This window comes from Nanorana parkeri, unplaced genomic scaffold, assembly GCF_000935625.1.
Source record: "Nanorana parkeri isolate BGI_ZX_2015 unplaced genomic scaffold, ASM93562v1 scaffold626, whole genome shotgun sequence".
Taxonomy (NCBI): Eukaryota; Metazoa; Chordata; class Amphibia; order Anura; family Dicroglossidae; genus Nanorana; species Nanorana parkeri.
In genome coordinates this window covers 491945-507516 of record NW_017306894.1, presented here as the reverse complement: position 1 = coordinate 507516, position 15572 = coordinate 491945, and positions in this window count along the sequence as shown.

The window sequence follows — 15572 nt, the reverse complement described above, 5'->3', positions numbered from 1 at the left end:
GGTCCCTCCTAACTTTCCTAAAGGGTCTGGTATGAATCGGGAGGGGGACCCCACGCTGGGTTTTTTTTTTCTTTTCTTTAAATTTTTTATTCTGCTCACTACCTCTGAGGTAGCAAATAGAATACCCGAGTCGAATGCCGATTGGCGGCATTCGGCTATTCACTCAATGCCGTTTGGCCCCTTTGAGTATAGGGGTGAACGGCAGCGTGTGAACTGCTGGGCGTTCGGCTCAGCCGATCCAGATGTTGTCGGTTCTTCACTTCGGCTCATGCTTAGCATGCTCGGCTGAACTGAAGGGAGCCAAAGCCAGCCAATATAGAGCTGAAACCAGCCATACTCGGCTAAAGTGAATAGCTAAACGACGTTCGGCTCCCTTCCCTTTGGCTTGGTTATTCATCCCCTTAGACTTTAAGGCAAAGCCTTGCCAGCTGCCATTCCCTTGACCAGTGAAAGTGCCCTTACTGGTCATGGAAGCAGACTGCTGGGGCACTGCCATAGCACTCAAGAGGGTTTAGCCATGTTGTCAGCAGTTGAGAAGAAGCTGGGCTTGGTAAAACTCCATGTGCCAGAGTTCGCCCAAGCCTGCTCAAAACTCTGACTGCCATCCCCAACTCCTGACCCAATCAGTTGCGGGGAGGTGGCATTCCTAACAGCTAAACATCACAAAGGGGCATTTAAAACCCCTCGCCACAACTGCTGCCACAGACTGGTTCGGAAGGGGGTGGCGGGTTATAGTTTTGAGCGGGCTTTGGCGAATTCAAATGAATTAAGTTCACACCAAGGCCAGTTTCATCTCTAGCCAGCAGCTCAGGGCTGCAGTAACAACAAGAAACTATGTCAGAGGGGTGCACAGAACAATATTTCCTGCCTAATACAGCTAATAGCAGCAGGTATCCAGCGGTATCTGGCCACACACTATTAGATTTTTCATCATTCAGCCTACGGGCTGAACGAAAAAGATCGAATGGATTTCTCCATCCACGTTAAACAACGTTGATGGATGAATCTCCAGCTGCAGCCATTGTATTCTGACAGCGGGCACCCGCCGCCGTCAGAATACATGAACCATGACTGGTAGATAACTGGCTGCAGTCACTGTTCATGTGAGAAATTTCAGCCCGGCAATTGAGTAATCGACTTATGTCCAGCCAGCAGGCGCCACGCACCATAAGAATATCAACCAATTTCTGTGAATTGTGAAATATGTTTGTTTTGGAAAATTTACAACAGTGTACAGATTCCCATTGATCGTTACACGCCCTGATTTCTGCATTAGAAGTTGTAATCGGTTGCTTAGCTTGCAAATATTGAAGTGTTTACCTGATATGAGGAAAGTAGTGGTCAATAAAATCTGTCTTTTTTTTTTTTTAAAGCTGCTGACTTGTCCCCATTTTCCAGTTCTTATCAATTTGCCGGTTACAGTATACAGCTCCATAAACTATTATATGACCGCACTCTGACCCTGCTTCATCGTAATTTATGGATGTAATGAGATATGATCTATTATTTCTTCCTAAGTTGAACAGTGTTGACTGCCCTGAAACGAAAATGACTCAACAAAATCCAGTGTTGCCCATGGCTGGCCGTATGGAGCGGAGAGTGGCACAAGAGCCTTGAAATGAGTTAGCCAACCAAGACTTGGATGGACTAAAATCCGGCAAAGCAGGAGCGCCCTCAAACACCGGCACAGCCACTGACCCTTCAATGCAGTGATGCGGTGGTAAGATTAAATGGACCTCTTTAAAGCAGAACTAAACTCCGCTGAGGGCCCCCAGGGCTTTTACCATAGTGTAGGGTTGCCACCTGTCCAGGATTCACCCGGACAGTTCGGGTTTTTAATGCTCTGTTCGGGTTTCATGGCAGCAGAAACCCAGACACAAGATGTCAGGCAGACAGGGGCAACCAAAATGAAGAAAGGGGCTACTGGCCCCCCACTGAAAATAGTCTCACCTGTAATATTTGCATATTTACCTATTTAGATATGAATAAGCCACGACTAATTTTCCCCAAAAATCGTCTGCACGTCTCTAGAGCGTTCGGGTTTCGCTTGATGAAAAGGTGGCAACCCTACCATAGTGTGCAAGCATGCGCAGCATATTTGAATATTATGACCGACTTGCCTGCCAAAGCGCCTCCCTCAGCAGCAAGCTCCCTCAGCCCTTCGTCACCCCTGCTGCAATCCAGTCTTCTTCCACATTTTAAATCTTCTGCCATCTTGATTGGCTGGGCACAGGATGACCCAAGTCCCAGGAGTTCATTCATCTTGGTGTCAAGGCATGCTGAGACTGCACAACGAGCTGCACATGTGCAACTAAGAAGAAATATTGCTGCCAAGCATAGGATGAGCTTTTATCGTAGAAGCGACTGAAGCTGGCCATATGCACATAATATTTTGTTCAGCCCCCTGGACTGAACGAGTGAAATCCATTGATTCCCCCCATCCCTGATAAACAGTGCTGATGGTGGAATCCCCACTGGTAGCTAGAGCAGCGGCTGCTCAATACAAAAACAGAATGTGCAGTTAATTGGCTGCAGTCAGTATTCGGGAGGGCATTCATTTGAGCAGTGTATGGCCAGCTCTACAGGGTCATTCCTGCAAGAAAAGCCATTCTTGAAGCAATTTTCCTTTTAAATGCTTTAGGAGCCCACCTTGAAGCCCATCTCCAGCTTTGTTTTGTTTTATATTTAATATATTTTTGCCGTACTTACCTTTTCCACACTCCAGCACTACTCTCTGTATCCTTCTTGGCAGTGGTCACCAACCCACATTTAGGTTGAAGAATCCCCAACCTCATCTATTTTCTTCCTGGGAGCCCAGGCACTCATGGACACACTTGCTGTACTTAGAGTCTTCGCGCAGTGTGCAGGGATCCCAACCTGAAAAAAGCAATTTCAGGGAGGTGCCCTTCTCATTTCAGGGAGGTGCCCCTCCCTGAAATGATGGCAGATAGCACGGGTAGCAGTAGCTTCTTTGCTATCTGCTATTTTTTCTTTTTTAGTATTCTGACAGCTACTGCCGTCAGAATAATAATTTTAAAAAAAACCCAGCATAGGAATGCATAGCTAGATTGCTATTGGCTATTTCAATTTGCAATATCCAATAGCAAGCTGGCTATTGCAACCGCCCTTTGCTGCTGTCAATCTCTAGAAAAGGACCTGATGGAGAACTTCAGGTCCCCCTCTGCTGATTGACCCAATAGCCTATTGCAAAGTGAAATAGCCAATAGCAATCTAGCTATGCATTCCTATGCTGATTTTTTTTTTTTTTTCTGTGACTGACAGCGGCCGACGGCCCTGATGTCAGAAAAAAAAAAAGAGATCACAGGGAAAGGTTTACTCTGCTAGATATAGCAGAGTAAACCTTTCTAGGAGAAAATGTTTCGGGAGAAAATGTTTCGGGAGAAAATGTATCGGGAAAAAATATTTCGGGAGAAAATGTTTAGCTCCCAGCCGGCCGGGAGGCGCTATCTAGTTGTGATGTCTGAGTGTGGGCCCATGGAATGGCCCTCACGTCACAACTTTGTACCATTAGCGTCATTGAAGCCTGCCCAAAAACTGATGCTGGGCATGAAGCGAAGGTGAGCCCCGAATCATGTCACTAATTTTGCTCTACTTTAACTCCATAAAGGTAACAAAGACACCCCTTAAAGTGAACCTGTCCTTTGCCCTTTCAAAAAACGTTATCACTTTGCAATAATATGGAGGCATCCATCGCTCTCCTTCTGGAAGTGCCGGTTGCCTAAACCACTGACCTACAACGGACAAACAGATCAGACATTCGCTCTTCTAATCTGCAGGCTTCTCCCAAGTCATGAGAGTATTAAAGCCATAGACCAGGGGTAGCCAAACTTCCTCAAGAACCGGCCAAAATTCGCACAGTGTATGGCCACCTTAAAGGAACACACTGTAAGTTGGCCATTATTACATTTAATAGCCAAGCGTGGCTCCAACCACTATTCTAAAATGAGGAAAAAATATATTTTTGGATCTGTTATAGAAGTGAGGCATACAAACACCTTGCATTTAAAAAAAAGGCTCTACCTGTATTTCTCACGGATCAAGTGAGGGGCTTTCTGGTGATGGCCAACTAGCCTGAAACAGCTTTATGCAGTTTGAAATAAATGGCTCTATAATATTAGACCACATCTGTGCTCTGAACCAGCGTTTCTGGACGTTTAGGCCTCATTCACGCGTGGCGTACACGTCCGTAAACGGGCCTATCCCCGGAGGGACAGGTGCTGTGTGTGATTGCGCGCAGCAGCCTGTTCTTACCTATGAGAGGACGTGGCCGTACGCTGTGACACGCACACCCGAACTGCACATCCGATGCATCCTGTCTGCGTTCAAGTGCGGACACCCTTACCAACACGGATGTGCAGTTCAGGTGTGCATGTCACAGCGTAGGGCCGCATCCTTCCATAGGGAAGAATAGGCTGCTGCGTGCAATCACACATAGCACCTGTCCCTCCCGGGATCAGGAAGGACAGATGCAGGGCTTTGGCTGCAGGGAAATAAATAAATGATTTGCATGGCTCCGCCCACTGTCCTAAAATGAAAACTAGACACCTTATTTTTTCCATAGTTGTTTTTTTGCTATCGGAAAAAAAATAGTGAAGAGAAAAATGCATTGAAGGTGGAGAAAGACAGGAGAGCCCAAAATAGTGTTGTTATAACTCTCAGTGCTCATGCATCTGGACCCCTGGGGCTTACGGCTGTAAGCGTGTATACATTGGTACTTGCATAAACTCGCACATGAGTAAAGATTGTCTGGGTTTGGGGTTGTATGTCTGTATGCATACACATATTTATGGAAGGACCAGCGTATACTCGCCTACAGCTGTGTATAGCCATCGATTTTTATCGGCGGCTGTACACAGCACCTTTGGAAGACGAAATATGGGCACGTTTTCCATTGTACGGCCCCTGGGCCCCCATGGAGGTTGTCAAAGTTAGCAATATGTTGGTGGAAAAAAGTGCAGATCACTCCCATCTGTAGCTATAAACCATTGGTGTGGTGTGGTGTGGTGTGGCCACGATTGAGGAGGATGTGTCTGTCTCCACGTAGACCTTTACCCTTCAAGTAGTATTCAAGTATATATTGCCCAGAAAAGTACTTCTTCAAATTTTGCCCAAGCACTTGCTGACGTCATGTTTCCAAACAGGTGACTCCAACTCTCTCAGCTCAGCTTCCCTGAAACTTCCAGTCCAGTACAAGATCACACAGGACAGCACAGTCTCCAACTAGCTTAGAGAAGAGGGGAAGGAAGAGTGGGGGGAGCACGAAGGGGACGGGGGGTAGATTGTCTTGCTGTGGCTGTGTGTTTGTGTAGACACGCACAGCTTACTAGCACACACAAGGGTGGCTCTCAGTGGCGTTACTAGGGGGGTGCGGCCCACACCTGGGTGACACCATTGCAGCGGTAACACCAAAATGACTGACAGTCATTTTGGTGTCACCCCCTCTGAAAAGTCGGGCACTTGGTCACGGACCGAGAGCCCAACAGTTTCAGGAGAGAGAAGGGAACCTTATAACGCCGGGAGAATGTCCCCTCCTCTCCCTGCCGATGTCCATCATCAAGATGGCCGCCGGCAGACGTCAAAAAGATAGCTGCGCATGCACGATGATGTCATCGCGCATGCGTGTCGTGACGTCACGTGCATTTGCGATGACGTCACGGCAGAGTGTGACCCGGTCTCTGCTCCGGGTGACACCCGGCCTTGGGACACCCCTGGTGGCTCCTTAGGACACTGTAAGGGAAAGGAGCCACCCTAAAACAGGATATCGGGACCAGTGCTCAGGGGACCAGCTGATTCTGCAGGAAGCTAGAACTTTTAAACATCAAGGAGCCTATAAAGTAGCTTAAAAACATTTTGACTTTATTATCACTTTCATGGTGGTATTGGGGGACCAAACCTCCCTGGGATGGGACGGTTAATCAAATTGTCATGGAAGTTTCTTGAGAATCCCACTCGGCTTTGTGTTGTAAAGGTGCCCAAGGTTAATGCGTCCAAGAGATTAGTCAGGAGATTTCGCAACTTCAGGAGAAAAGGTCCTTTTTTGTACTAAGACACCATAAAATGTGTTTTTTTAGCTTAGACACGCAATGTGTTATATGGTATATTAGTACAATAAAGGAACGTTTGCTGAAGTTGTGAAATCTCCAAACTAAACTCTTTGACACATTAATACCGGATGTCTCTGCAACACAAAGCCAACTGGGATTCCAGAGATACTTCCCTGACCCTTATTCTTTTTGGTTCCGTGATGGAAGTAAGATATGCAAATACCTTCTGCTCTGCTTCACTTTATTAGCCAGAAAAGACGTTCCTGTGCTCCTCTTTGATAAGGTTAAAGTGACATTAAAGTAAAAAAGAATCCCCCCCCCCCCCAATGTTAATGTCAGCACTGTCAGCACTTACCTTACATGATGTCTCTTAGTCCGATCTTCTTATTCTTTCCTGTCCTTTTCAGCCCTCTCTCCAGCGCTGCGGCGGGTCTCCGATCCAGCGCCGACTCCTCTGTCCTTGCTGGCACTTCCTGTCCCAAGATGTCTGCATGCAGGTGCACGCGTCCATAGATTTACCTTGCGTCTCTCCTCGTCTCCCGGCCAAAAATCCGAACTCTGCATGCGCCTGCCCCAAGATGCTTTGTGGCCGCCCAAGCAGTTTTGGATTTTCAGACGGGAGTGCGCAGCGAAGACAGCGGTAAGTTTAAACCGCTTTGAAGGCGTTTTGTTTTTTAAAAAACTTTTTGCATACAGTATATCTACTGCTTGCTAGCAGTAGATATATGCAAAAAAAAAGGGGCAAAAGTCCCCCCCCTCCCCCCCACACAGTGCTATCTAATGTAAGGACTTACCTTAAATGATGCCTCTTAATCCGATCTTCTTCTTCTTTCCAGGAGTTTTTAGCTGTACCTCCAGCGCTGGTGCGGGTCTCTGATCCAGCACTGACTCCTCTGTCCTCCTCTTCTCTCATGTGACACTGTGTCTGTGCGGGTGCACGCTGCTCCATAGACTTACCTTGTGTCTCTCCTCGTCTCCCGGCCAAACATCTGAACTGCGCATGCGCCCGCCCCAAGATCCTTTGCAGCCACCCGAGAAATTTTCATGTGTTCAAACGGGAGTGCGAGGCGGAGACACTGGTAAGTATTAACCCTTTGAAAGTTTTTTTATCGTTTTGCATATATACTGCTTGCTAACAGTAGATATATGCAAAAACATGCGAGGGTTTAATAACCCTTTAAAGTGTATGTAAACCCATAACCAAAAATGAAAGCGGACCTTTACTCCCTTTCCCTAAAAATCACCTCAGCATGCAGCTCCGCAATGCTGATATGAAATCATCTTACAATCATTTGTTAAGCACACATATTTTTCTTTTATTTACAATTATTATTTTTCCACTTACTGGTCCTCTTGGGCATTAGTGGTGTAATCTGTGCCCAAGCGTTGCATCCTGGGAAGGTTACATCCAGCATGGCATTGCTGGGAAATCTCATCGGTAATCTCAGGGAAAGGCATTTGACTTCCCTGAGATGATGTGCATGGTCACATGTCCTAGTCACATGTGCCAGAGTTCCAGGAAATAAAGGAAGATCTAGTAACCTGCCCTTAGTAAAAATGGCCACTGTGAGAAGAATGGGGAGGAAAAGAAAAAGAAAAGAAAGAAAAATATGGGGAATGGGGAGGAAAAGAAAAATAAGGTATGCAAATAATAAAAAGCCGGCACTTATCTATAGGTATCTGTTTGTAGATTGCCATCACTAAACATTTCTAAAGGTGCCTTTGTTGTCATTTTGAAGTATGGGTAAAATTCCTTTTTATATATATCAATGCTCATGTTCCCCTAATTAAGGAAAGCATACCTACTTTATCGTTTTCCTACCATGTTTATAAATATGACGTGATGATCCTACTACTTGGCATGTCATGTGACTTTCTGTTAAAGGGTGACAACGTTCACCCAACAACTACCAAAGCAGCAGTGGTGTTGTCATGTTGTCACCCTTCATTGTGCAACCCTGCTTAGGAGTACTGTACAGTAGGCTGCGGTTGCCCACAGCGTTTCTGCACATATCAGGGGAGCTGTCACTCCAAATGGCACTCAGGCTACAGCTTCTTCCCACCTAAAGCCTCTTTTTTTTGGCTGAAGGTCAGAGAGAAGAAAGCAGTCATGTGACTACCTAAAAAAAAGCATTTTCGAAAGGTACTTTGGGGTGAATCTTTAACAAACTAGAGGCACAGTTCTGAAGCTTTACCCTTACACTGCACTTTCCTTATTTGTTTTCTTTAGGCTTTAGATATGCTTTAAAAGCCTCCTTCCCTCACTTTCATTTGCTCCCATGCCACTCTGTTCAGCCAATGAGAGTGAAAGGAAAACCCTGTGTAACTTATGAGTTGGCAAAGTCTTAGTTTAGACAGGGCTATGGAATCACTCTACGAAAGTGCTGATTGGCCCAGTTCGGGCCATCCCTAAAATGAGGCAGTCTGAGGCTGTTGCATCAGCTGAAATCTCTTTGGGTATGTGAGGGGGGGGGTGGGGCACTGTAGGGGGCAGCAGGCAGAGTGGCATGATGGCTGTTCTGCTGCACAACAATGTTTGCTGCCCCCTTTCAGGCCAGAGCGACCCAGGTTGCTAAAAGCTAAGAGCATCCCACCCAGCTCACTGACTTTACTAGTGGCCAGGAGCTAGGCGGGACGCCAGCCAGTGTGTGCCGCTTAGCTCCCGGCAACCAGTGATGTCACTGATTGCCAGTAGCTGGGGGGGACAAACTGGCTGGCATCCCGCCTAGTTCCTGGCAACCAGTGATGTTAGTGAGCTGGATGGGTTGCCGGTGAGATGACCCACCAACCCACCTCCCCTCAGCGAGCAACACGAGCACCCCATCCTCCGACGGCCTGCAAAACCCCTTGGGGGGGGTGATTCAAGTTGAACTCCAGGGAAATGTAAAAACTGCCCTTGCAATGGGGCTTCTTCTGCACTGCAAGGGTTCAATGCTTGTTTATATCTAGAGTACCATTAAAAAGCAGTTTTACATACCTACTCCCTCTCTCCCAGCATCCTGCGCTCTCCTCTTCCCTCTAACACTCCGGGTTGTGGGTGTCCTCACTTACATTGCAGGACAGCATTTTATATGATGATGTCAGAGTGCGAATAACAGATGGGGTGATGAAGAGCAGCTTTAGGGGACTGGTCGCACCAAGAGGAGGAGCCTGCAGGAGAAAGGGATAAGGTAAGTAACTCTGCTTTTTAATGGTACCCTAAAGCCAGACTTTCTCAACCACGGTGGTGTGAAATTATCATACAGCATTGTGCATTTCCACGCTGCAAGTGGAGGACAGAAGTCTGCCCCTGTCTAGACCTGCTGCTCTCCTGTGAAGGGGGGGGGTGCCTTGCAGCACTGACGATCCCCGGTTCAAATCCCGGTCAGGACGCCATCTGCATGGAGTTTGCATGTCCTCCCTGTGCTTGTGTGGGTTTCCTCCGGGTACCCCGGTTTTCCCCAAATTACAAGGAGGACATGCTAGTAGGCTAATTGGCTTCTGTCTAAATTGGCCCTGTATGTATGCATGTGATATAGGGACCTTAGAGTGTAAGCTACTTGAGGACAGGGACTGATGTGAATGTGTAAAGTGCTGCGTAAACTGTTGGCGCTTTATAAATACCTGTAATAAATAAATAATACTATTTCTCTATCCAAGATGAGGCTCTGGTATTTATTTTGATGGGGACTACACATCTTTTTTTTACATTTACAAAAAGGAGCATTTAACCCTTGCATGGGAGGCGTGGGAGGGGGAAGCCCCTATGCAAGGGTAGATTTCCCTGGAGTTCAGCTCTCCGAGAAACCTGTTGCTCGGCCCTGAGGATGACAGTCTCGCCAGACTTTTCCCTTCTCGATGCTTCCCAGGCTACAAGTACCTAGGCGAGGGGTTGGCAACTTCAGCTGTTGTGAAACTACAAGTCCCATGAGGCATTGCAAGACTCTGACAGACACAGGCATGACTCCGAGAGGCAGAAGCATGATGGGATTTTTAGTGTCACCACAGCTGGAGTGCCGAAGTTGCCTATACCTGCTTTATCAGGATTGGATTGTGTCTGCACTTCCAAAATGCCCTCCTAGGTCTATAGTAAGGGTAGGCAACCTTGGCACTCTAGCTGTTGTGGAACTACAAGTCCCAAGAGGCATTGCATGGCTGTGACAACCAGTCTACAAGCCGTCACATCAGTCTCTGCCCTAGGGGAGAACCGATGCTGGTCAGCCAGCCTATTACTCTCTACAATGATACTTCAGCCTTTTGCTATCTCTTGTCCTTCGGCACCCATGGGACTCCAAGTCCCAGCATGCCCTACTAATCTCAGACACATATGATAAGCCAGTCTGTTGCTAAATAAAGACTGTATTATGTTAGATATTTAGTACTGGGTAAGCAAAACGTGGTCAGAAACATGTATTCTCACCTACCCTGCAGCTTCCTGGGTTTGCACCCCCCTAGGGGAGTCTGGGAAATGTAGTCCCTGCCACTCTGGCTAATGCCGTAGTTCTCCTGCAAGGACTGAAGGGAGATGTAGTCCTGAGGGCTGAGCTCAAGAACATGCAGATGTCAGCTTCAAAAGCAGAAAGGGATTGTGGCATTATGTTCCGTCATATCTGAGAAACAAATGCAAAAATTCTGCAAAGGATACAAAAGGATCGGCTCCCCGAACACAAGTTATACAGAAAGTTGACTTTTATTCTGACAAAGCCACACATGGCTCAAATTTGGGCTGATTCATCTGTAATTGGATGAAATTTGAGCAGTGTATGGCCAGCTTAACCCTTTTTGTCCTGAAGTGTTTGTGTGGTGTATAAACTGTTGACACTATATAAACCCTGTACAATGTAAACCCCGTACAATACAAACACAATAAAAATGTAACAATATAAACCCTAAATACTACTACGGCACTACTACTAATAATAATAACAATGCTACTTTTACAATTACTATTACTACTACTAATAACAACAATGCTACTACTTCTATCCCATCTAAACCTAATCACTCAACCATCATGTTCTCAAACAATTCATGCCCACACAGCTCCCTCCTCATGTATCACTGGCCCCTCCCCTTTTAGATTGTGAGCCCTCACAGACAGGGCCCTCCTTACCATCTTGTCTTGAATTGTATTGTGATTGTAATGTCTTCCTAGGGCCCCGTTCACATATAGTGAATTGTCGCGCATTTTTGCCGCGCGATATCGCGAGAAGTCGCCGGCCAATGTTATTCAATGGAGCTGTCTTAACTCCATGTCGCTCGTCGCTCGTCGCGGTCGCAAGTCGCTTCTACCGGACCCTTTTTTCGGCGGATTTTGCTTTTTTTCTATGGAGCCCGACGGGGAAGGTCGCGCTACCGTCGCTGGATCGTCGCTGGAACGTCGCCCCGAAAGTCGCGCTATCCCGGCCGTGCGGATCCGCTGCAAAAGGTATGTCGCTAGGTGTGAATGGGGTCTTATATTGTAAAGCGCTGTGCAAACTGTTGGCGCTATATAAATCCTGTATAATAATAATATATATACAGGGGTACCTCGGTTCACGAACGCTTCAGATTGTGAACAATTTGGTTCGCGAACAGGAAGTTCGGCAACATTTTGCATCCGTTTGCAAACTCCGCATCGGGTGACAAACACAACCGCAGACATCTTCCCCGCTCTGACACTGGTCGTGGCTTCCTCTAGTCGAGTATCCAAATATCACTCCTTACCGGAACTCCCATACGCATTTGTGGGTGGTCGCAATGACCGCGGATGGCGGATATAATTGTGTTGCAAAATTGTGAAGCTTGGCAAGTCTGCAATAGTTTAGCAAGTCATTTTCAAACTTGCAGCTCAATTGCTTGCTATCTGGGCATAAGATGATTTTTTAGGTGTCTATTATGTGATTATTTAGCCAACAGAATAAGAGAACCAATAAAACTGTCTTCTAGTCTTATTTTCTGTATGTCCAGTTTTGTTTTGTTTTAGAAAAAAAAATACTATTAACATTTCAAATAGATTTTCCCTCTGGTACATGGTATGGGACAATGGGTGAACAAGGTTATCAAAAGACACTGCGGGGGATCTTCAGATCTACATTTACTGATAATGGAGAACAATATGCCAGATAAAAGGCTCTTCAAGAAAACATGTCTGGAGCCTGAGTTCACTTTAAATACCATGTTACATGTCACACTCATATTAAAGGAGAACTATGAGATTAGTGATTTTCACTCACCTCATAGTTCTAGCCGACCTGTGACAATGAGACTGTCACAGGTCGGCTCAGTAGATCGGGTGGTGAGCGAACACATACCGGGTTCGCTCACCTCTCGATCTTGTCACGGCTCTCTGCCGTGACAGGGGGAGGGGCTGGATTCCCCTCTCCTTGCTCCGATCTGCCAGCGCTGACTGGCGGAACGGACGGGGGAGGGGGCGGGTACAGCTGGCTCTGCCTCTAGATAGGCAGAGCCAGCTGTCACTCACACAGCTGGGCGGATCTCGACGTCGATGTCGGGATCCGCTCCGGCTGCGGCGTCTCAGTATACCGCGAGCTGTAGCTCGCGGTATACTGAGCTTAGGGTAACGGGAGCACGCTAGTTTGTGTCCTCCCGTTACCCTAAGGAGAACTATGGGGGAAAACACTGACCCATAGTTCTCCTTTAAGAATATAGGATGAAGCATGGCACCATCGGCAACCCCAACCCAAACATCACTTCCCCACCACTTACCTGAATTGAAGGATTCTTCTCCTTGCAGGCATCTGACATTTTTAAAAATCTGGCATGCCTGATGTGCTTCCACTCCACAGCCACATCATCCAATGGCAGGATCTGTGAATGGAGAAACTACAAGTCCTATCAGTCACCGGCGGTAGAGGGATTTGTAGTTCTAAATGTAATACAAGGGCAGTGAGGTAACCACATTTGTAGTCCTTTCATTGTTCGTCCGTCCATGTTACTGAATGTCCGTTCTGAGGTACAGTATGGATGGGAGGAAGAGTCTGCAGGAGCCAGAGTATTGCACCCACGTTCTACTGATCGCAGTTGCAATACTTTACTGGCTCCAAAATAATCCAAAATGGCCTCCAATAATAAATGCACAATATTTTTCTGGTTTTGGATATCATGGGGAAGAATCAGAACCCCTGTCAGGTTTATACTCCAGCCCAGGGCTGCGTTGGAGAGCTTTGCCCCCACTTCCTATCCTTCTGACAACATTTTAGCAGGCAGGAAGTGAGCAGAACTCTCGTCTCCAACAGCAACACAGATAGAATTAAACATTTTCGTAGAGAAGGGGATGGCTAGAGCCCTGTCAGATTTGTATATCTGTCTGTGCCACTTTTGCTGATTTCCTTTAATTTCCTGTCAGGTCAGCAGGACAGGAAGTGAGTGCAAATCTCTCTAACAAAGCCCCGGATAGCAGCAAGAACTCAACAGACTAGGCAGTAGACTCTTATTGGGGGAGGGGTTGGCGACATCACAGGTAACAAACAGAACCGACTACCCCCCTTAACAGCTAGGCCGCCTGTGCCCTCCCGTCCGGGTGACAGCTCGGCCCCCTTCTCCTGGGGGCAAAAAAGGAAGGGACGGCCCTGGCAACAGAATTTCTAATTCAGCTGTAGGCAACCTCAGCACTCTAGCTGTTGTGGAACTACAAGTCCCACAAGGCATTACAAGCCTCTGACAGCCACAGGCATGACTCCCAGAGGCAGATGCATGATGGACTTTGTAGTTCACCACAGCTGTAGGGCCGAGGTTGCCTACCCCTGTTCTAAATCTTCTCCAACACTAGAAAAAAAAAGTTTTTGCCTTCACCTGCACTTCAAATACTATCTGTAAAGCTGTATTGTTTTCCATTCAGAACCCCAAGGCTGGTGATCTACTCTTCAGATGCAAAGTCTGTCTCCTAAATGTAGTTTGCTCTGTTTGCGTAGCAGATAAAAGACGGGGGAGATTAGGTAAATTTGATCTCTACTAGGTCCCGTCCCCCTCCCCCCCCCCGTAGCACCATAGTTAGCCAGCGAAGAGCACCTAATGAATGGGATTATGCATGATAGACAGTGATTAGCACGTGAACAGCGGGCGTATGTTATTATCATCAATGTCACCCATTTAGATCAGACTTTTTGTCTGTGCAGATAGTAAACAAAGGGCCCCCTCCCCGCACTGGGGACTGCCCAGAGTAAACAATGCAAGTGCTAATTGGATTCACTGGGATGTCTTGGAGGTCAGCGGGGCTCAGGCTGGGCACACACCTTACAACCATCGCAAGACTTTTGTCTTGCGATGGTTGTAAGGTACTTAAAAAAACGTACGATCTGCCTATCTTGCATAGGCAGATCGTACTTGCGATGATCGCAAGCCGCGCCCCCCTGAGGGGCGGGCTTCCGATGACCGCAATGCCGAACGGGGCAGTGTGCGCTTGCGCACACCGGCCCGTCTGGCTTTTATCGTACGAACATGCTACACACCCTCCGAACATCGTACGATCCCCGGCGGGTTTTCAAACATGTTCGTAAGTTAAAAGTCGTGCGACCTTACAGTAGTAGAGGTCGCACAGCTTCCACACACCTTACGATAATCGTACGATCGCGGGATATCCCGCGATTACCGTACGATTAACGCGAGGTGTGTGGGACCTTCAGACATACTAGCTCTTGATTGACTCGGGGGGATCTCTAATCTCCCTAAAAAGACAATATTACGTATTTATACTGGATGTGCACATAGATTTTTCTACTAAGATTCATACAAAAAAATCTGGTAGCAATATTTGATAAACCATCAGAGACTTTGATGAATATCACTAGAACTTTCATTTGATTTTAAAGCATAACTACAACCCACCATCTCTTACAGCCAAGCAAGGTGCCATCTTAGCCTCTATTTGGACTGCAGTTGCCACGGTGTTGCATATGTGGTGAGCTATAACACCAGCCATTTAAAGGCATGAAAGTTTGGTTGAGAGCTGAAATAAGCACACTGCCAACCTTGACAGTTGGCATGCTGTTTTGGAAGCCATTAATTTGGTGGGTAACGTTCCTCTTTAACTTTCGATGTGGGAAGTACAACCCGCAATACCTTATAGCCACGAAAGGTGCCATCTTGGCCTCTATTTGGATTGCAGTTGCCATGGTGCTGCACATTGAAAGTTTGGTTGAGAGCTGATATAAGCACACTGCCAAACATGACAGTTGACATGCTATTTTGGGAGCCATTAAATTGGTGGGTAACGTTCCTCTTTTACATTCGATTTTGGAACTACAACACTCCATCCCTTACAGCCAAGAAAGGTGCCATCTTGGTCCCTAATTGGACTGCAGTTGCCATGATGCTGCACATTGAAAGTTTGGTTGAGAGCTGATATAAGCACACTGACAACCTTGGCAGTTGGCATGCTGTTTTGGGAGCCATTAAATTGGTGGGTAACGTTCCTCTTTTACATTCGATTTTGGAACGACAATACTCTATCCCTTACAGCCAAGAAAGGTGCCATCTTGGACACTATTTGGATTGCAGTTGCCATGGTGCTGCACATTGGTGAGCTAG